Source organism: Lissotriton helveticus, chromosome 3_1, assembly GCF_964261635.1.
Source record: "Lissotriton helveticus chromosome 3_1, aLisHel1.1, whole genome shotgun sequence".
Taxonomy (NCBI): domain Eukaryota; kingdom Metazoa; phylum Chordata; class Amphibia; order Caudata; family Salamandridae; genus Lissotriton; species Lissotriton helveticus.
The window spans coordinates 1,452,452,952-1,452,475,056 of NC_136061.1; positions in this window are offsets into that span (position 1 = coordinate 1,452,452,952).

The following is a 22,105-nucleotide window of genomic DNA, read 5'->3' on the forward strand; positions in this document are numbered from 1 at the left end:
CACAAGGAAGTTCATGTGCTTTTAAACAATTTTTTTTTTAAAACACAGTGCCCCCCAAAGTAAAGCCAGGTGCTGCTGCACCAGTTGCACCTCACTAACGCCAGTCCCACTCCCAGCAATAGGGCAGGACAAGCATGTCCAGAAATGGGGTGAGATCTCACCACATACCCATTATATGAAAAAAAAGAAAAGTGCTGGGGTGTGATACTTCCCTAAATTCCAGCAAGTAAAACAAATTAACAGATTTCTTGTAGATGATTTGAGGGAGAGAAGACTTCTCCCCTGATACTTTTTTGAAACTTTTGGGATCAAATTTACTAAAACGCCACAGACCCTTATGGGCATTCAGGAAACATCCCAGTACTTTCATAGTGCACCAGGGAAACCATGCCTTTCCTAGGAGTAGATCTCGTTTTTTTCAAATGTCTTAAGTCAGAAATTACTTTCACTATACCAAGGTCATCATTTTTTTATGGGTGAACCCCCCATGCCAAGGAGTACATTCAATATGAGAGTGCCAGAAATACTTCAGCCACAGCCATGGTTACCACTAAAAATTCCCTGCAAGGGACAACATTTTGCCATTGACATCCCCCTTAAAAGTAATACAGGAAATCTTATGACAAGAGTTACCTAAAATATCAGTGCCAAAGTTTTGCTGTGGATCCACCTCATATGCTAAGAATTACGTGCATCAGCCAGGTGTGGCGCTGTGTGTTCTGTGTCCCTGTTATTGTGGGCTATCAACTTTCTCAATTAGACCGTTCCAGTCCCCACAGCCAATGATGGTGTCCTAATAGAAGCATGTCTTGGTCTGCAGTTTGCCATAGGTAGCACCTCCCATCCATAATCTGTTAGTGCCCTTGTCTATAAGGCCATAATAACTTCCAGTATGCCAGATGAGCAGCACACTTTCACACACAACACACAAACACTGACACACACGCACATTTTCACCATATCTCTTGCACTCTTTTCACTTCTTCACTCATCCGAAAAGACCGCATCAACCAAACAGGAGGAGGCATTGCCATCGTCCATAAGAACACCATCCGAATCACGACCAGCTCCGACGATAACCTTGCGACCGCTGAACATCTTCACTTCCAGATCCACACCGACCCCAGGACCACACTTAGAGGCACCCTCATCTACAGACCACCAGGAACCCGCACACAATTCAACGAAGACATCACTGACTTCATCAGCCCACATGCCCTCACATCCGAGAACTACATTCTACTGGGAGACCTCAACTTCCACCTGGAAAAGAAAAACGATAGCAACACCAACACCCTTCTGGACAACCTGGCCAATCTCGGACTCATACAACTTGTTGACACCCCCACCCTCTTAGCCGGACACACGCTCGACCCTATCTTCACCTCCAGCAAACACATCTCCTTCGATCACACCACAGCTCTCCATTGGACGGACCACAGCTGCGTCCACTTCAGCTACAAAAAGACCACGACCCACAACCCCCCACTTCCCATTCCTCGAAGAAACTGGAAAAAAATTACCACCGACCAACTCTTCACATCGCTTAACCAAAACCCGCCTGCCATATCATCGGACCCAAACCAAGCTGCCAACAAACTCACACAATGGATCACCCACAGCGCTGACAAATTAGCACCCTTGAAAAACCACCAGATCAAACAAGGTAACAAAAAGGCCCCCTGGTTCAACGATGCCCTTAAGAAATCCAAGAAGTTATGTCATACCCTCGAGAAAACCTGGAGAAAAAACCCAACCGCTGATAACCTGACCGCCTTCAAGGGCACCACCCGCAAACACCACCAATTGATCCGTTCCACTAAGAAATCAGCATTCAAGGATCGACTCGACAACAACGCCCACAACAGCAAGGAATTATTTAACATCGTCAAAGAATTTACCAACCCCACCGCCGGCACCAACGACATCACTCCCTCCCAAGACCTCTGCGACTCTTTATCCTCTTTCTTCCACAACAAAATCGCCGACATACATAACAGCTTTGAAAACCAGTCCGAAGAACAGACCACTCCACCCACCCCCGAACCAAAACAGCACTCTCACAACCTTTGCGCCTGGAACCCAATCACTACTGAAGACACCATCCGCCTGATGAACTCCATCCACTCAGGTTCACCAACCGACCCATGTCCCCACCACATCTTCCACAAAGCAGACTCCATCATCGCACCCCATCTCCGCGATGTCATCAACTGTTCCCTCAACTCCGCTACCTTCCCGGAAAGCTGGAAACACGCTGAACTCAGCGCCCTTCTGAAGAAACCCACAGCAGACCCCTCTGAACTTAAGAACTACCGCCCCATCTCACTCCTCCCATTCCCTGCTAAAGTCATTGAGAAAGCCGTCAATAATCAGCTCGCCGCCTTCCTTGAGTCCAACAACTGCCTCGACCCCTCACAGTCCGGCTTCCGAGCCAAACACAGCACCGAAACCGCCCTCATAGCTGCTACAGACGACATCCGAAAGCTACTGGACAACGGAGAAACAGTTGCCCTAATCCTACTTGACCTCTCCGCCCCCTTCGACACAGTCTGTCATAGGACCCTCATACAACGCCTCAGCAAAGTCGGAATACAAGGAAATGCTTTAGACTGGATCATCTCATTCCTCGCCGGAAGAACCCAGAGAGTCCGCCTCCCCCCATTCAAATCAGAGGCCACCGAAGTCATCTGCGGCGTACCACAAGGATCATCACTCAGTCCCACCCTCTTCAACGTTTACATGAGTCCCCTCGCATCCATCGCGCGACAACACAACCTCAACATTATCTCCTACGCAGACGACACCCAGCTGATCCTCTCCCTCACCAAAGACCCAAACACCGCCAAAACCAATCTACACGAAGGAATGAAAGAAGTAGCCGAATGGATGAAGAACAGCCGTTTAAAACTAAACTCGGACAAAACAGAAGTCCTCATCTTAGGATCATCCCCCTCCGCCTGGGACGACTCATGGTGGCCACCGGCCCTGGGTACTGCACCCATACCTACAGATCACGCACGCAACCTGGGCTTCATCCTTGACTCCTCCCTCTCGATGACCAGACAAGTCAACGCCGTCTCATCTTCATGCTTCAACATCCTATGCATGCTCAAAAAAATCATCCGTTGGATCCCCACCGAAACAAGAAAGACAGTCACCCACGCACTGGTTACAAGCCGACTGGACTACGGAAACACCCTTTACGCCGGAACCACAGCCAAACTACAGAAAAAACTACAATGCATCCAAAACGCCTCAGCCAGACTCATCCTAGACATCCCCCGTCAAGCTCACATCTCCGGTCACCTGAAAGACCTCCACTGGCTCCCCATCAATAAGAGAATAATGTTCCGTCTCCTCACCCACACACACAAGGCCCTCTACGACCTAGGACCCGAATGCCTCAACACACGACTGTCCTTCTACACACCCATCCGCCAACTACGATCATCCAATCAAGCCCTTGCCGCAGTTCCGCGCATCCACAGATCCACCATGGGAGGAAGATCCTTCTCCTACTTAGCGGCCAAAACCTGGAATTCTCTCCCCACTCACCTCCGCCTTACACAGAACCACCTCTCCTTCAGAAAGCAGCATAAAACCTGGCTTTTCGATCAGTAACACACCCACCCTCCCTCAAGCGCCTTGAGACCCTCTGGGTGAATAGTGCGCTATACAAATTTTTGAACTTGAACTTGAACTCTTTTGTACATTTGTACTCTGTCACACTCACACACAACACAGTCACTCACATTTTCATTAGTTAATCTGCTTTTATTGTGTTAGAAAAGTTTGCCCTGCTGCTTCTGCTATACCTGCCTTGCCTTTTAGTGAAGCTTATTGAAAACATATTCTCTATACGCTATTCAATAATAATAATATGCTGCCTTGTTAATGTTTGTTACAAGTATGATGTGAATGAAAAGTACATTTCCTTAAAACAGCTGTACGGTACTTATATTTGGTTTCATGAGCGGATCCAGAAGTTACAGTATTGGAAATTGACTAATCAACATTCTAACATGTAATATCACAGCATCCAAATGATCCCATGAAATGCTTGACTTTTTGGCAACCATGGATTTTATTCGGTTGCCCTGCATTTTCGGGTTTATGAGACCCAACTTACAATGTAAAAAAATGATGAGTTGTGTTGATGGAAAGCCAGGAATGACTGAAATTGTCACACGATCTTCCACAAGCCCCGTTGTTGCAGACGGAATTAGGTAGGCATCTAGAACTACGGAACACGCAGGTATTCTGTGTCTTTGTAGCGATATATGTATATTCATGAGCGGTGTGTAATTTATACATGTGCAGAGTAAGATATGTGCAAATGTAGATGCTGGGTGATGGTGAAGAGTGTGAGTGAGTGCAGCATGTGTGGTGCAAGTTTTGGGTGAAAAATGTACAGATGTGAGCGTCGGGTGAGCTGCATGGGAATGTGAGTGAAGGGCCCATGTGAGTGTTGACTGAGAGGAGTGCATGCAGAGAGAGAAGAGTGACTTCAGGGTTGCGTGAGTGATGTAAATGCAGGGTGAGTTGTGTGCCTGTGTAAAGCAGCAGGGTGAGCGGCAAGAGTGATGGGTGATCTGTGAGAGTGAGTGGTGAGAGGAGTTAGTGCAGAGTGAGTGGTGTGTCTCTATGAGTTCTTGCAGACTATTGTTAATGTGTGGAGGCAGGATGAACAGAGTGCATGCATTAATGCAGCATGAGAGGTTTGTCCATGTGAGTGCAGGGTGGGAGGAGTAATTGTATATTGCACATGTCATCATAAGTGTGATGTGACTTGACTTCTAAGAGTCGAAAGGGGTAGGCAGGGAGTGGGGGGGGGTTAGGGACATAGAGCTCACTGCAGTAGAGAGTATTGTAAGGAAAACTAGAACTGCCAGAGAGCCCCTGATATGTGATTATTGGTGTCAGATTTCTAGAAGCACAGTGGTAACAGTGTGGATCCTTCGTGAGAGATATAGAGATCAGAGAGTCTCAGCACCAGCAATGAGCACACATTGAGGCCTAGAAGTCATGAGGGCTATGTTCTAAATAGGTTTAGATGTGCTGATCAAGCAATTATAATGTGCACAGTGAGAGTCTCAAATTACTGTCTGTAAAATGATGGTGTCAAAAAGGTAGAACCTTTGTCTGTAATTAGTGGCTTGGTGGGCGGGAGCTACAGAGATTGCTAATGTGGCCCGTGGGGTGAAGGTCATGAGGGTCGCCCATTAGTGTGTGCTGGAGGAGCTGCGAAAGCAGGTAAGAGAACGTGGTCTCAAGCATAGGGGAGAAATTAGGTCTCACCACATTGGAGGCGCGTTGCCACTAAGTGCTGTGGAAAATGGCATCTGATGTTGGCCTCCTTTGGAGATTCTGGTTGAGGTTGAGATTGGACCGTCTATGATCAGTCCCCGATCACTGCGGCACTACCAAAATGTTCTGTGTCAGGCTGGTCGTGTGTAACGGAGAGAGGAAACAACCACTACAGGTCCAGGCATCTCGGGGACCTTCCAGGCAGTTAGACCTCCATAGTGTGGTGTCAGGTCTCTCAATAAGTTAATGTGAAGGTTTCCAGGGCAGAGGAATGAAGAAATTAGAGGGGTGTGCTCATTGGAGCTCAGAGGTGAGCCACCATCTTGCTTGGACCCTAACGACGCCCCCTATGTTTCTATTCTAATGACCCTAGGTTGGTCTTTGTTACTATATATTCTTAAAAACATCGTAGATGCTTTACAGATCCGTAAAGCAAAGACAATAACGAATACAAACAGTACAAGAGTATGTGCTGGTACTCATAGTTATTTAAACTCCTGAGTTTCTCTCCTGTTTGAGAGGTGTCTTCCACAGCCCCTCCACAGCCATCAAACAGAACACCCTCACAGCCACATTGCCCAAGACCCACAGTCTCACGACCATAGTGCAGGGCACCTGTGTTATCAGCATTGGAGTCAGGGACCAGTTCACAGGCTCCCTAGGGTTACACAGCAGATCTAGTCCCTCAAATGTTACTCAGAGACATTCGGGAGCCAGAGCCACCGACCTTGGAGAGACCCATCTTAGTTGTTGTGGGCAGCTGGAGTGCAAAGTTCATCCTTGCAGAGCATCATGTCATTTCTCCTTCCAGCTGGTCATTTCTCTGTCATTGCTCGCAAATCCAGAATCTTCCCAAATGTCTCTCTCTTGAATTAGGGTTTTTAGGTGGGGGAGCGGTAAGAAATTCAAGAAGCCAGGCGACCTTGGCAGCTTCATCGGTATATAGTCAAAATATCGAGTTTTTTATTTCGACTAGACAGAATATCGAGTTAAAAATATAGAATAGACATAATATCGACCAGACAAAATATAGACTACCAAAATATTGACTAGAAAATGTTCATATCGAATAGAATAGCAATAATATCGATTCCAAAATATAGAATGGACATAATATCGACTAGATAGAATATAGACAACAAAAATATCGAAATTAAGGGAAGTTAATATTAATTTTTAATTTTTGTGTAATATAATTCTGTAGCGGGTTGTGGGTTTATAGGGGAATAGGGTGGGAAGTAATTTAATTATAATTAATTAAATATGTTATTTTATTTATTGGTATTTATTTAGAACTAATTGTTAATTAATTATTAATTGGTAATTACTTAAAATATAATTGGTAATTAATTGTAATTGATTAATTGATAAATATGTTAATTTTAGTAATGTATTTTCTATAGTGGGTTGTGGGTTTATAGGGGAATAAGGTGGGAAGTAATTTAATTATAATTAATTAAATAAGTTATTTTATTTATTGGTATTTATTTAGAAATAATTGTTAATTAATTATTAATTGGTAATTAATTAAAATATAATTGGTAATGTATTGTAATTGATTATTTGATAATTATGTTACTTTTATTAAATTATTTTCTGTTGTGGGTTGTGGGTTTATAGGGGAACAGCTTTGAAAGTAATTTAATAGTAAGTAATTAAATTTTTGAAATATTTTATTTTGTGTCTAATTTTTAAATATTTTTAAATTGTAAATTAATTTATGGTTAATTGGTAAATAATTAGTAATAGTAGGTTATTTTTATTATTAATTAATTTTATTTTTAATTTTTATTGATTAATTAATATATTTTATAGAATTGTAAAATATTTTAATTAATTTGTAATTGGTATTAATATTAATGTTATTTATATTTATATATGAAGTATTTACTTTCCCTACTATTGCACTCACTGGAGTGGGAATAGTAATTTTTTCCCCTACGCTATCCAACTCTTTCCCTACTGTTGCACTCTCTGGAGTGGGAATAGTAATTTTTAGCCCTACGCTATCCAACGCTTTCCCTACTGTTGCACTCTCTGGAGTGGGAATAGTAATTTTTACCCCTACGCTATCCAACGCTTTCCCTACTGTTGCACTCTCTGGAGTGGGAATAGTAATTTTTACCCCTACACTATCCAACGCTTTCCCTACTGTTGCGCTCTATGGAGTGGGAATAGTAGTTTTTACCCCTATGCTATCCAACGATTTCCCTACTGTTGCGCTCTTTGGAGTAGGAATAGTGATTTTTACCCTCCCACTATCCAATGCTTTCCCTACTGTTGCACTCTCTAGAGTTGGAATAGTAATTTTTACCCCTACGCTATCCAACGCTTTCCCTACTGTTGCACTCACTGGAGTGGGAATAATAATTTGTACCCCTACGCTATCCAACGTTTTCCCTACTGTTGCACTCTCTGGAGTGGGAATAGTAATTTTTACCCCTACGCTATCCAACACTTTCCCTACTGTTGCACTCACTGGAGTGGGAATAGTAATTTTTACCCCTACGCTATCCAACGTTTTCCCTACTGTTGCACTCTCTGGGGTGGGAATAGTAATTTTTACCCCTACGCTATCCAACGCTTTCCCTACTGTTGCACTCTCTGGAGTGGGAATAGTAATTTTTACCCTTCCACTATCCAACGCTTTCCCTGCTGTTGCACTCTCTGGAGTGGGAATAGTAATTTTTACCCCCACGCTATTCAACGCTTTCCCTACTGTTGCTCTCTCTGGAGTGGGAATAGTAATTTTTAAAATGTAAATGTAAATGTGGGTGTACTTGTAAAGCGCACTGCGACTCCAAGGAGTATCCTGGTGCTAAAGACCACTGGGGAACCCGTCCTGGGTTTCCCTGTGAGATGGTCCCTTTCTGGGTATCTCCAAGGTGAAACCAGGCATCCCCGGCGTCTGTGGGGGGCCGTTGTAGAGATGAGGCAAGCTTAATGCCCAGAGTTGCAGAGTGTGTTCCCTGGGTAGGGTAGGCACCGAGGCGAGAATTATCGAGTCCGTTTTGACCCTGGTCCACGACCCTGCCGCTTCGGGAATTGAACCCTGGTCCCGGGCCGTTCTCTGCTTACGGGTCTGCCGCCTCTAACCAGTGAGCCACACCACTCCACTCTCTGGAGTGGGAATAGTAATTTGTACCCTCCAACTATCCAACGGTTTCCCTACTGTTGCACTCTCTGGAGTTGGAATAGTAATTTTTACCCCTACGCTATCCAACGCTTTCCCTACTGTTGCACTCACTGGAGTGGGAATAGTAATTTTTACCCCTACACTATCCAACGCTTTCCCTACTGTTGCGCTCACTGGAGGAGTGCGAATAGTAATTTTTACCCCTACGCTATCCAACGCTTTCCCTACTGTTGCACTCACTGGAGTGGGAATAGTAATTTTTACCCCTATGCTATCCAACACTTTCCCTACTGTTGCACTCACTGGAGTGGGAATAGTAATTTTTACCCCTACGCTATCTAATGCTTTCCCTACTGTTGCACTCTTTGGAGTGGGAATAGTAATTTTTACCCCTACGCTATCCAACGTTTTCCCTACTGTTGCGCTCTCTGAAGTTGAAATAGTAATTTTTTCCTCTACGCTATCCGATGTTTTCCCTACTGTTGCACTTACTGGAGTGGTTGTATTAGATTTAACCCTCTTGCTATCCTACGGTAAAAATATTGTATATGTTTTGTTAATAATATGTATATCTATACTACTATTATAAAGAGAGAACACACACCTTTGAGCCAGGTAAACTCGGGAACCACAGCGCCAATCCTCACACCCGATACATTGTAGAAATTGTCAGGGTGTGCAGTTGGACATAGGCTATAAAAATAAAAAATAAACGTACATTTAAAAATATAACTTAAAAAAAAAGTAGTGCCCTGAAAGTAGCGCCGGCTGCGACGCTGCGCTGGGCGCGACGTGCGTGATGACGAGGAGGAGCGGCGGACATGGTGAAGTGAGGAGCGCGGGTAGAAGCGGCGGCTCAGGTGCGTCATGGCGAAGAGGAGTGGCGGACATGGAGCGACGGTGAAGTGAAGATCGCGGGAAGGAGCGGCAGCTCAGGTAAAGTAAAGGCTCCTTGAAATCAGGGCGGGAGGGAGTCGGAGCGGGGCGGGAGGGGGGCGGGTGTGCACAGAGGGACGGGCGGGAGGAGTCGGGCGGGAGGGAGTCGGGCGGAAGGGGGGCTGGAAGGAGTCGGGGCGGGAGGGGGTCGGGAGGGGGTCGGGGCGGGAGCGGGTGTACGCAAGCATCAAATGCTGCCCCCTGCCCCTTTCTGCCCCAGGCATCGCTGGGGCGGGCTGCTAGTATATATATATATATATATATATATATATATATATATATATATATATATATATATATATATATATATATATATATATATGTATTACATTTAAAAAATATATATTTTAAAGTTACATTAATTATTTATTAATTTAACATTTATTCAATTATTTTAAGTATGTTTAAATTAATTATATTTATCATTATATTAGTTTTAAATTAATTTTAAGACATTTAAAAAAATCGATATTTTGACAGTCTATATTTTTTACAATCGATATTTTGGAGTCGATATTTTTGTATTTACCTGTTTGTAGATAGGCAGTTGATATTCTGGCATTCTATATTTTTACCTCGATATTTTGGTAGGTCGAAATTTTGTCTGTCGATATACTGTCAGTGATCCCACTTCATCACTCCACACCTCTCCAAATGCTCCTGCATAGCATTCTTGGACAACCCAATTTTGTGACCTTGAGTTGTCTGTGTAAAGGGCTCCGCTAAGAGCCTCAGCTTTCAAACTAACTGAAACTATTGCCTGATCCCTTGCCTCCAAAACATCAAAGATGAGTCCCTCTTATGTTCCCTCCTTGGGCCTTGGCTGTTCCATCCAGGTGCAGTGTGATTAGCTAATTAATAGGCAATTATTTTCTCCACACCTTTCCCTTGCCTTGTCAAACACTGTTAATGACTCTATTGTGTTGACAGGCCTTTGATTCTTCTGCAGTGGAGCATAGTAAATAACTTGGCCCAGTAGGGAAAAAAGGCCTGGAATCTGACTATGAGCTGAACAAGGGAAATATGATTATTTTTAGTGTCATAAGGAGTGTAAATATGATGTTAAGGAATATAAGTCTACATTCACAGTGCATGTTTACCCCTAGATTGAAACCTCGCTGGGCAATGTCAACCCAAGTCTATTGAAACTGTAACTTAGTGCAGATTTCACCTACAATGTGTAATACAGTATAAGCACCACAGACCTTCAGTAAATGCTACAAACCTACACTAGGAATTCCCACTCACATTATAAGGCCGAACCCCTCACCTGAATCAGCCCTTAATGGGTCCTATGAGAAAATGGCTATCAGTTGCTGTGGATAGTAGTGAACCACAAATAATAATATCGCTATTATTGTTAGTTATTGTTAGGTCCAGTAAAGGTTTTGGTAACTTAAAGCTGAGTACTTTGGCTCAGAGCAGACAGGCTTAACCTAAAATAATGTGTAAAGCTTTTAGAAGTAACAGAATACTTAAAAAAACTACACAATAAAAATTCCACTACTATGTACACAAAACATGAATGTTTTAATAAACGAAATGACACCAAACGACAAAATCAGGAGAACTGGAGACATTCCTTTTTGAATTTTAAATAAAAATAGCACAAAAAAACTTAGGGGGCCATTAGGATGTCGGGCGGATTACCCCCGCCAGGCTGGCGGTAGCCACCGCCGGCTTGGCGGGTGCAATCCGCCCGACATCCGCAAGTGAATTCCCCCCGCCATATTAGTATGGCGGGGTGGACCGTGGCGGACGGAAAGATCGTCCCCCGCTTTTCCGCCCCAGTCACCTTGCGGCCGGGGCGGAAAAGGATTAATATGGTGGAGGTGTCTAATAGACACCGCCTGCCATATTAAGATGGGCCATTTCAGATGCCTTTCGGAAAGGCATGCGGTCTTCACTCTGGGGGCCCTCTGCGGGCCCCCAGTGTGAAGGAGGGGTGGGGGGTGCAAACAGGGGGGTACCTGTGGTACCCCCCAATATTTGCATACACGAAGCAGCAGGCACCGTGCGGTGCCTGCCGCTTCGTGTATGCAAATGCATGCAAGCATTTCTGACATTGTGGCAGGCGGTGCAGTGAGCACCGCCCGCCACAATGTTAGAAATGAGGGATGCGCCCGCCACTGTGGCGGGCGCATCCTAATGCTAACGTCGGGACCCCCGCGCTTAAGGCGGGCAGTCCCGTTTTCCGCAAGGCTGGCGGGCGGGCAAAGTCCACCCGCCATCCTAATGGGGCCCTAGTGTCAACTGAAGGGACCAACTGGTTATGCTACACTAAGATAAAGGTAAGTTTTACGCTGACCACAAAGGAGTGCTGGTTGGATACAAGGATCAAGTTGGTCTCAGTCAAAGACTTACTTTGGATTTAAAATATTTCTGAGAAGGCAGGTCCTCATGGAGGCAAGACAGTAGGTTGCTTCCTTAGATGGGCTAGTTGACGAAGGGTTGAGGAAGGACAAGATCTGAGTGAAGCCGTATACAAAGATGAGAAAAGGCCAGAGCAGAAAAAGTCCTGAATTCATAGCCAGAAATCAACATTGCTTGGATGCTGCTGGGCATCAGGTCCAATGAAGGTGTCTATCTTTCGACATAGGGCCTGATTTACATCTTGGCAAGACTCCCATCGTACCTCCATTGAGGACTTTACAAGTACCTGCCCACCGTATTTAGATGTGGGTTGGCTGATCTGCCATCTGCGTTGACAGACTGTTTTCTGTTGCATAAATGGTTTACCACTGTCTACGTGGCGGACTACACTGCTGGCTAACATTAGTGCATCAGGGTGACTGGATTGCACAGAGTTTATTTAGAGTTTACAGTTGTGCTGGCATTGTTCTTGCAGTGGTTTGCTAATGGATTGAGTTCATAGTGGGACAAGTTCAAAATTGTATAACTGATATGGGTATTGCAAGGATACTAGGATCACACACCTGATGTTTTTTGGCTAATTGTTTGCTCCTGCATACTACACCATTAAAAACACTCCATGTCAGACCATGATCCTTTGCCATTCCACTGTAGCACCACATTGTTAGGGAGAATTTTGTCAGTGAAGGCAGGTCATTTTTTTGCTTTCTCTGATTCTCATGCATTTTTTCTTCTTTCAATTTATTTTCTTGTGGGATATTAAATACATTTTATTGTTACTTTTATAATGTCAGGGAGTAGAAATCACCAGTTTAAGGAGGCAGACTTGTCAGTCATGGTGGGTAAAATTATTAGAGCAGAGTCACAATTGTATGGAGCCCACATGCAAAATGCAGTAGTAGCTTAGAAAAGGCAAATGTGGGCCAGAATGGATAGCAGAGTAAATGCTGTAGAAAACAACCAGTGCACACAGGAGGAAATTAGGAAGAGTTGAAATGACATGTGGGAAGAGTACATTCCCTGGCCTCCAAGTGTCACTTGGAGGCACAGAGAATCAGTGGTGGTTCTCCCAGTACCCCCTTACAACTTTGTCCCTGAGAGAAGAAGGTCTTGCAGATCCTACATCCTGAAGGCTTGTCAGGAATCCCTGGTGGAGTGGAGACTGGTAAGTTATACTTAAGAACGTGTCACTAAACCTAAATGTCATTTTTGTTTTTAATTTAACTGTAGCTAATGTGTTTTGCACCTTTATTGAACATATAACCTCATATATTAAATTAGCGTTTTCAGGAAATTTCATTTGTAGCATTATTGCTGTATCTCTCATTTTTTACTGGTCAATATATGTTGTCAATATGTTTGTTGTTCTTCATGTATTATTTGTTGGTTTTGTCTTGCTTCTTTGTTTGACATTTTTTTGTTGTGCTCAAGATTACATGTTTCAATCTCCATTTAATTTCACATGACATCATGATTCTTGGAAGTGACATTTCACTTAATAACATATTTCATATATAAGTTTTATTTTTTAAATGTTAAGTTTCACTGCATATAATTTACTAGGTATGTTCACATTACAATTTTGCATTTGTTCATGTTTAATTGAAATGTTAACAACTACTGTGATACCTTGTTTTTTGGGAAAATACTATAGCAATGTGATGTTGGTCATTTTGCCTTTTCATTCATATTTATACTGTTTTAAAATGTCATTTTTGCTTAATTTTTATGATATCCATACCTTGCTAATTTATTTAATTGATATAATTTGTTTCACATATTAAAGTATGTTCGCTTACAAATGTTCATATATGTTTATATAATGAATAATGCTGTATAACCTGCTAAAATCGTCAGAATTTTGGCCTGCTAGGCATTGGGATGTTTTTTTCACATTTATCGTCTGTACTGTGTTGTGTTGAATGTTTGGTAAATTTTATGTATACTTTCCCAAAAAAATTCTTTCCAGGACATCTTTTTTTTCTGATTTTTTAACTAGATATGTATTTAATTTAAACTGTTTGTGTAATTTATTATAATACCACTGAAAGATATATTCATGCTATTAATTATCAGTTTTCTTTTAGGTTGCTTACTTTTTAGCTTAAAAATCATTTGATGTATAATCCAAACTTTTGCAATTTAGATTGTTTTATATTTATAATAAGCCCAGCAGCCAGAGTACGTCGACAACCATCTGCCACTGAGGACACCACCAATCCAGACCAGGAACAAGCCTTGAGGACGCCACTCTGGCAAGTCTGGATGATAAGGAGCTGCCTGGTCCATCTGGTCTGCCTGGGCAGACCGCTCCAGTGAGTCTCACTTGGCCCATACCTACACCTCCTACCTCATCAATTACCACCCCTCAGCCTACGGACACGGCCACTTCCTCTGTCAAAAGGATCATCACCCCAATTTTGCGCCCCCAGTCCTGGCTGATGTTGATCCAACACTCCCACCTCCAGTTCAACCAGGACCGAGTGGGATGAGGCACACTGGGTCAAGGGCACAGGGTAGTTGGGGTAGGGTTCATGGGAGGGAATCTGTGGGCCATCAAAGTGAGGCCACTGGGTTCACTGTCACCCAGGTCACCATTAACCAAATCTTGAGATCCTTCCATCAGTCCCAACACATGATCCATACAGACATGATCCTTATAGAGCTCCAGGAGATAAAGCAGTTGCAGAGGGAGCACAATGTGCAGATGGAGAATCTTTACACTCCAATTTGTGTTCCCTGACTGGGGTGCTGCATGATATTTTTACCCATATGTGCAGGCCTTTTCCCGTAACATCTTCTCCTTTCAGTGGTGCAACAACATCTGGGCCACCTACATATGCCTCAGCCACAGAAAGGAAGGCCCTGCCACAAGAGAAAGCAGATGCACCCTCCTAAATCCCTGCGGCGGATCCACCAGCCCCTCTCAGGATGGGATGTTCATCCAGACCACCAGGAGAAGATGGCAAGACCTCCACCGCCAGCAATGGAGGCAGAACATAATTTTATTCAGTGTGTAACTACCATTCACTCTGTGGGCTATTTTCTGGACACATTTACCTTTTTGTTTCCAGTTGTATTTTGCACCAATTTTGACTTTTCAATAATAGTTTCATTCACCATGATTGACTTTTATATTTTTTTATTTATGTTTTGCTTTCATCCTGTTTTAGTTTATTTGGTTCTGCTGAATAAAATCAAAATAAACAAAGTCAAAGACTAGTGTTGTATTTCTTTAGAAATGTGTTCATTTCCTTCCTTCTATCCTGCATTTTAAAATGCAAAAATTCAATTGATTGTTTATTTGTAAATACATTCCATGTAGGTAATGTTTCACATTTAAAAGATATATATTAAAACAAGAAACAAAAATTAAAATCCAAAACTAGTATTTATTAAACTTTTTTACATTTATAGTTCCCGGCTTTGCCACCATGGAGAAATGGGATATAATCAAATAAATCAGATTCAAGACTATCATTGATTTAGATCTTCAGCCGGAGACAGATCTTCTTGCTCACAACTGGAATACCACATCAATAACACCAATAATGAAAATAATTTTTCTAAATATATAGGAATCACTGTATTTATAATTTTCTGAAATGTTACACCAATTTTTGGCTAAACTGAAAATCTGAATATGTTTGTAAATTTATTTCACCTTGCTAAAACAAACTAAAAATACTTTAACATATTTTGGAGTCAAACTGTATTTTCTGTAGCTCTGTTCAACAGTGAATTCCAAATGTATCAAGCCCTATATATTTACTTATGCTGCACAATTAATTTGAAACTACAAAAATAAATATTTTTAAATTCCCTCAACAGCATAAATTAATACATAGTGCGTGATACATTAATAAGCACCTGAAGTATCGAATACATACCATTGATATTACCATTTGAAAAATTCTTAGGTTTGACCATTGTGAAATGCACAAACAAATGAAACAGGCTTTAAGTTTGTACAAATATTGGTACAACATTGCCTTAAATCTTGGCACACATTGATTCATATTTTTATTTTTGAAAGTTAAAAAGAATCTGCTGTTTTTGTCTTGTACACACAATGTACAAGTTATTTTTGATTTATATTACTTTTTATTACATAAGTTCATTATTCAAAACAACAAATCAGACCCATTCAAAGATGTTAAACAGCTCCTGGGGAGAATTGAAAATGGTCAAGAGAAATTATCCAAAATAATTTATGAGCAATAATTGGAAATAAAAAACTGTGACCAAATGTTTCATGAAGAAGTTCTCTACACACAGGAGATTATGATACAAATACGCAAAAGGGTAAAAGCCTTGAAACAGGTAAAAACAGAACATTTGGAAATTGTTTGGAGAAAACAATTCATGATCAGTTATATGTACACAGATACAATAAAACTATTGCATATGTCTGTAGAGCATCTTCAGGAGCAGGAGAATGGGACGTGGCCCAAGAAGGTGGAGAAGAAGCTAGCCACTGTGTTTTGGGTGGTGAAACTTCTGACACTGATGGAGACAGTGGCTTGGAGGGTGGGGGGACTGGAATTGAGGCCACCAATTGGTCATCATCTTCTGAGGTCTCCACTAGTTGGCAGTCCCTAATAGTGGTGGACCCTATAGGAACTGTGCCAACATCATCCTTGGCCACCACCCAGAGATCGATATCCACCCTCCTCTTGCTTTCCTCCATTTGGACAAATAAGGCCCCCTAAAAGAGCTGGGGTTCTATTCACCACAGACAACTCACCCCCCGCCCCAGTCACCCCAGCAGAGCTTAGTGAGTAGGCTATTGACTTCTTACACAATGAAGTACGCCTTCAGTCAAAACATATCTATCGCATTTAAAATATCGAAGGTTACAATTGATCTGATGCAATCCTGGTCACCTACACATCTGAGGCTCTTCCTAAAACATTTAACACCAAGGATAAGTTACAAATTTGATATTCAACTCTGCATTAAACTGCATCATTATGAACTTTATGCTGAGACAATAGAATATAAGCAATTGCAACAGTATACACATTTTAACTTAAAGCATGGAGTCAGGGGATTCATTATATTCTTTCGGCTCGGGATTCTCCCTTTTAAATCTTTTAATTCTAACTGGACTTTTAATGAACATGCCAGCAGTTCATGTGACCTCTGCAACGGAGGTGTGCAAGACTTGAAACACGTTTTGTTTGTTTGCCCTAACTCGACAGATGTAGATGCTAGAAAGGGGTTAATAAAAACCAATTCAAACAAAATGTAAAAGCACAACCGTTCAGAGCTTGATCTTGCCTCTTAAGTCACCTCCTAATGAATTTGTGTGTTATAATCTGTTTTTTAATTGTATTAGAATGATTACCTAGTAATTAAGCAATTTTTAATAACACATGTATTTTATTTTTTTTAAATATTTGTTGGTCTCAGAAGAGAACTAAACCAAATAAAATAAAACTGGAAACTTGACCTCTTACACGGCATCTCTGTAGGCCAGACTGCAATCCTTGAATGGCATCCAGTGTCTTAGCTGCCAAATGCAAGAAATGGTTGTATTTCTTGAAGCCTTTCACAGTTCAATGTCTGGCATGCCGGGATTACTTGTAAAAATAGCCTCCTCACTCACCCCAGCCTCCTAACCAGCCCAACCTTCTGCCCCAACCCAAATCCTAACTCCTACCCCAAGCACACTCACCTTTATGCAGGCACCCACTCAAACAGACACAAACAAACAGCAACACACAATGAAACACAAATAAACACATAAATAACATAAATTACATATACACAATATTGACTCTTCACCCACAACTACCATCACACCCACAACTACAACAACAACCACACACACACCCACAAGCACCACAACTACCCCACACCCACAACCACCACCACACCCACAACCACCACCGCACCCACAACTACAAGCACCACCATATCCACAAGCACACCACACCCACACACACAACAATCACACCAACCACCTCAACAGCATACTCATCAAACCAAACACTCACAAATGCACACCTGCACCCACAACAACACCAACACCAACCAAAACCAAACACACACAGTCACCCGAACACCAAACACCTGCCAAAAAACATACATCCTAACATACACACCATACACCAAACCATATGTAACTGCAAAAAATACAGATACACACACACCAGCACTCCAGCCCACTCGATCCCATAAACCCAATCCTCGTCCACCCTCTTCCACTTTCTCCTCCTCCAAATCCACCTTTTATCTCCCCTTAACCCCTGTCAAACCCAAACCCACACCTCACAAGAAAGATCTTTAAGGTGCCTGCTTGATCTGTGCGCAATAGATGCCCCTTTGTAAAGAGGCTACCTTTTGGCAGTATACTTAGGAGGCAAGGTATGGGCAAATAAAATACAGCCTGCTGGACGTAGAAACGCTTTTGCTCTCCTTTTATGGTACTTTTTTAATACACTTTGAGAGAAGTATCTAATTCCTTAATTAAAGATTTTAATTTGATAAAGTTTCTCCTCACATTATTATTTATCTACAAGTCTTTGATTATCTAACATGGAAATGATGACATTGTGAAATACATATTCTTACTTACATTTATGGCACAAAATACAAACAGGTTTTTAAATTACATATTTGTACAGGTCAAATATTAGTGACAACAATTTAGTGAAGGGCATACAAATTTGGGAGTAAGCATGCATCATGTTAATGGGCACTTACACCAAATAAACCAATACAGTTCTCATTTTTTTAAGTGTTAATACAGGTGTGTTTATTTTAACTTGATAAGTTATAAAAAGAAACAAATATGCATTACACCTTAAATAAATAAAGAGAACATTTAAATGTAATTATATTTTAAAAAAATCACTAGACAAAGGGAAATGTTTTTAGTTTAGAACTAAACTAGTTTTTACATTTATTATGAAAACAAAGTATTTGTACTTGACTATTGCAAGTTTTACATTATATTACATGTGAATTATTCCTCTACCCTGTAATGCATATGTTTATAATTTGATAGAATTTAATTTTTTATTGATGTCAATTTTTGTTTGTGTTCATTATCATGAAGGTAGCTTGCACCAAACATAAAGCTAAAATAAAATCATACCAGCATGTTTCTTAAATTTTTTTAAATGATAACATTACACACATATGCATTATACATGTGTGCAACATTGCTTGTAAGAGAGATTTCAAAATGCACAGAGCTGATGCAAACAGACAATGCAAACGGAAACAAGTCTTACCTCTTATTCTGGTGATGAAAGGGTTGATTAGCTTAATTTTCGCATAACATTAGCAAAGGAAAGACTTGGATGTTCGGGTTCATGTCAGAAATATAAGTGGAAAAATAAGAAAAGGTATGTTTCTACCTTATATACCTTTGACACTGCCAACTCATGTGTGGAAGTTTACCGCCACAGTTATGTCAGCTGGAAGGCACATCATGATTGACCCGGTGGAAATCTAGGCTGGACTCCCTCCGATAGCCACTTTTGCCTCTGGCCATAGGCAAAAGTGGCCGTCGGAGGGAGTCCAGCCAAGATTTCCACCGGGTAAATCATAATGTGCCTTCCAGTTGACATAACTGTGGTGGGTAAACCTGCACACCTGACAGTTGGAAGCTCATGCAAATGGGTTTCTAGAGGCTTTAGATAGGCTAAATGTAACTTTTTAAAACTAACTTTTGTTAAATACTTGTTACAAATTCGACTTTACCAATAAATTACATTTGTAATAAATATTTTTGAAAATCCAGTAGCTTTTCATCTGGTTCCTAGGTGAAGATAACATGATTTCATTTTACATTGCCTCGCAGTGCATTCCTATGTACCAGCATAGCCAGCTAAAGTAAAAATAATTTTTTAGGCCTTTCGCTGTAAAGACATGTTTTACTTTAAACTGTTAAATGCTGGAGACCTGGGACCAGACCAGTGAGGAATACAAATTGACTACCTTCCCATCTCCTCTCACCCTGCTATTTGATAATCCTGAATTTCAACCGGGGATGTGTGAGATCTCCTTCACGAGCTGGCGCAGTACAGGCTGTCGGTCCCCGGGGCATTTGTTCGACCTCAACGGGATTCTTACCTTATGTCAGGTCCACTCACTCTATAGGATTCCAGAATCTGAATGATTCCATTACCTTCAGCACCGGCACTGGGCTTGCAGCCCCCTTGTAAAACTGTGCAAACAGCGCTTCCTCACACCCTACGAAAAATAGCTACTTGCTTGCTTATCCAATAAAACGCTAATCTCTGACCTGTACAGGATGCTACTAGCCAGAAAAACACATACTTATAATGCAGGGCGCACACGTTGGGAGCGGGACTGGGTCGGACCCTCAGTCACAAAGAATGGGAAGGATGAGAACATACTGTCAAGAATGACTAAGGTGAGAACATACTGGTACTACACACCCGACCGCCTACACTCGATGGACCCCCAACAGAGTGCCGACTGCTGGCAGGGCTGTGGGAAGCAGGGCCAACTATACACCTTCTGTGGGACTGTGAACAATTGCACACGTATTGGGCGCAGGTTATCAATGAAATAGACAAACACTTCGACACTCAGCTCCCACGTTTTCCAAGCTATGTTCTACTGGGCCTCCCGAACCCCCTCACATACCCGCTCAGATCACAGCGGGGCCACCAGATGGAGGTCGCCCTGGGTTCGGCCACGCAGAACATCGTGCTTCACTGGAGGACCACTAGCATCCCCACATTTAATGGCTGGCTACAGCGTTTTATAGATCTCTGGCAGCCATTTCTCGCCCTGTTGGGCTCTGAGTTTAGGGAGCTCACCTGCCCGAGTTACCTTCGCCTGCTGTGCCTTACAGCACCCTCCAAGGGGGAGCCCCAGGATACCTCGCTGAGAGAGGAGAAGTAAGCCTGTCTTGTACTGGCCTCTTAGTTGGCGGATGAGGGTCAGGTGGGGGGTGGGATGGGAGGGTAAAATAGGTTTCTTTTTTTGGCAACTTTAACATGTGAGTCTGTTGGCTCCCTCATCTACTTGCATTTCATTGTTGGTTTACCTGACCAGCAATGGAGAACATATGTGTATCACACTGTTGGCCTTTGTTTACAAATTGCAAATAAAAAGATTTAAACCTAAACTGTTAATGTCCTGTTCTTAAATATCTGGCACCCTACCTTATGGACACTTAAGGGGGATACTTATTAATATTTACCAGGAGGGTTCAGGAATGTCAAATGGTGTTATTTTGACAAGTCTACATTGAAGTTTAAACCTGGAAAGTCAGGCTTTTGGTGGCAGATCCAGTAATGTTTTGTGTTGTTTCTACAGTGGGGGCACAAAATGTGCTGCTGTCCACATTTAACTTATAGGTTCTGAGTACACATTGTACCATATTAGGGACTCATAGGTAAGTAAAATATGCCGATTTTGAGTATGGCCAAATTTGACATATTTTAGGGGGTCAGAGCAAATGCATTGAGGCCTAGTTAGCAGAGTCCCATTTAAAAACACAGCTGCATTAGTCACAACAAATAGCTGTGATTATGCCCCAAAAATACATTTTCTAACATATCCCTTCTGTGACAGGAAACCTGTGTTCAGAGACCGGACTGTGTAAGATGGTAGTCTCAGATGTACACATCGCCCATGAGGACACAGGCATGTGTTCATGTGTAACCAGGCCAGAACCTCTTACACTAGCGGCATAGCAGTGTTCGTATTATAAAAGGTGAACACTGGTGATTAGCAGTCAATTTACAGTGGGTTTACAGCGAATGATACTTCAGTAGTTAGACTAGCTCAGAGTAAAGGTTCAATACCCAGGTACTGAAATGCAAAAAGTACAAGGAGACTAAATGCATGGAACCCATTTGCAACACATTCCTTATAAGCATATTTGTTACATTCAATTTGTCTGTTGCACTATATTACAACTAAGTAACATGGGCACGTAGATAGCCCAGGCAGCCTTAAGCCTGTCTCAGATATTTGGCTTTAAGCCACAACCTAGTTTGAAACCTACATCTGCAACAGCCCTCGGCTGCTCACCACCTGTGGTGCCTGGGATGTTATATGCGCTGTGCCAGTGAACTTTAAATTAGTAACGGAGTATATCGCTGCGGCCGTGGGGGATTGCAAGTGTGGATGCGGGCGGTGTTTCTCCCCTGGCTGCAGAACTTCTGTTCCCCACTCTACCATACTGGATTGCCCACAGCCTGTGGGGGATCGGCGACGGCTACGCTGGGCACCGGGTGGGCTCCGGTGCACGTGAAATTGATCAGCACTCCCTGACGCCATTAGACTGCTTCTGCGGCTGCGGTGGGGGTTGAAAGTGGATATACTGATCACCTTCCCACCGTGAATTAACCTATT